The following is a 1,838-nucleotide window of genomic DNA, read 5'->3' as shown; positions in this document are numbered from 1 at the left end:
CATGCCAGATCTCACCCAGCAAAGCGCTCCATTTTAAGCGCATAAGTATCAAGACAATGGGTCTCCATATGTACCTGACTCTTTTGCTTGCCTGGGAAAGAAACATTCTTGGTGAAAAGTGCCTTTATGTCCCTAGCTGGCTTTTTTTCAACCCTGACCCCCCTGCCCAGGACCTTTGCCTGTGCTTCCTGCTGTCGAGCTATTTTTAATGCAAACTTTGGGATTTTCCATGGGACAGATTGGTTCCTCTCCACCGAGAATGAGAGGCAGCGCTGAGCAGAGCACAGCTCCTTCCTCCAGCCTCATCTCTAGCTTGGCTGGGGGGCACCTTGGACCCTCCACCTCATGATTCGGGTGAGAACAGATACACTTGCAAATAGGAAGGACTGCGCTCCAAAAATGTGTGTACTGAATAGGTATGTACTCCCAGGAAATCTCATCCCTTCCCTTACTGTTTCTTCAGCAAGGTCTAGGTGGAGTTATAAAGGCGTGACTGATCATGCATTGCATTTCCTAACAGCAGAGCCTGCAGCTTCCCAACCGGGATGGCGTGAAGGGAATGGGAAGTCTCCGCCACCACACCGCGCAGAGCACGCCACTGTGGTAGTGCACCAAGGAGGTAAGTCTGGCCACTCTGTCCACAGCAAACACCATGTCACTGTTAATTAACCTAATGTAAGTTGGATGGAGCTCATCCAGAATCATATTGCAAGGGCAAGGGCGCAAATTCAAAATACTTCCATTTTCAGTTGTTTTGCTGTAAAAAGGCTTAAGAAGCCACCAGTGAACATGCTTGAGTCGAGTCTTTTTGTAACCAGTGGTACTAAATCATACAATAGCTCATGAAACTGATCTCCAAGAACACTGTGTTCCATTAGAAAAATCTGAAATATGTTCCTCGTACTCATGAATTACACCAAAGTTATTTAGCTTAGAAATGCTTTGCACAAATTAGCACTGATTATAAGACTGAAGAGAATCAGGACTGAAAGACATGGCAGGGAAAGCAAAAAGCATATGGTGAAAAACAATTCCCTGGGTATTTCAGTCAGTTTCTAAAGAAAAGAAAAAAGGTGTTAATGACTTAAAGAATCTCAGCATATTAGGAAGAACTAATTTAATTTTCTAATAGTGCAACCTTTTGTGAGACGATCCATTAGCTAATTGAATGCATTTAATTTATTTGGTTCCAACTTGTGTGACTTTGTTTTCCTCTCCACCTTCCTATGGTGAAAAGCAAATAAAACATTCCCCAACAGCAAATTGCTGCTTCTTTGTTCAACAGTCAATTTAAACTAGGATTACTTTCCAAGCGCTTAATAAGGTGCATGTTTTATGAATGCTTTACAGAAATGACAAAGCTGCAACGCTGCCTGGCGGTGCTGGCTGCCTTCCAGCGATGGACTGAAGACACCATGGGATCACAGATTTTGTGGAAGTGATTTTTATATTGTAGTTTGTCACCAGGCTACAAGAGTCTCAACAACACCGTACTGTAATAACCAAAATAAGCAGTAAGTTGATAATGACTTCCTACTCCCGGCACACTGGGAAGCATACCCATGCCGCAGTTTAGAGAGCGATTATAGCTCTTGAAGACCAGCTGGCCCATCTGTTCCTGGTACTGCTGCTACTACCAGCAACGTGGAGTTGAGCTTGGAGGAGGTGCTCAGGCTTTTCATGGGTCTATCTGTCGCACCCAGTTGAGCCCCCGGCAGCTGTGGCAGCACTGCTGCTGCTCCCGGTTGCACAAACAGGGAAGGGGAAAAAAAGAAATCGCTTCATATGCTGTGGGAGCTCCTTGTGCTACGGGGCACTGCGCAGGGAAGCAGTGTCCT

At 45.3% G+C, this 1,838-nt stretch overlaps 1 long non-coding RNA gene across 1 annotated transcript; it reads left to right on the top strand.

Moving 5' to 3' along the window:
• The first annotated feature begins 202 nt into the window (after positions 1–202).
• On the top strand, positions 203–1,506 carry LOC142031598 (uncharacterized). The gene is made up of 3 exons (XR_012650572.1): positions 203–416; positions 521–619; positions 1,351–1,506. It is a non-coding gene; the product is annotated as an uncharacterized LOC142031598 (long non-coding RNA).
• The last annotated feature ends 332 nt before the right edge of the window (positions 1,507–1,838 follow it).

This window comes from Buteo buteo, chromosome 1 (genome assembly GCF_964188355.1).
Source record: "Buteo buteo chromosome 1, bButBut1.hap1.1, whole genome shotgun sequence".
Taxonomy (NCBI): domain Eukaryota; kingdom Metazoa; phylum Chordata; class Aves; order Accipitriformes; family Accipitridae; genus Buteo; species Buteo buteo.
The sequence above is the reverse complement of the archived record's forward strand: the minus strand, read 5'-3'. Positions and strand labels throughout refer to the sequence as shown.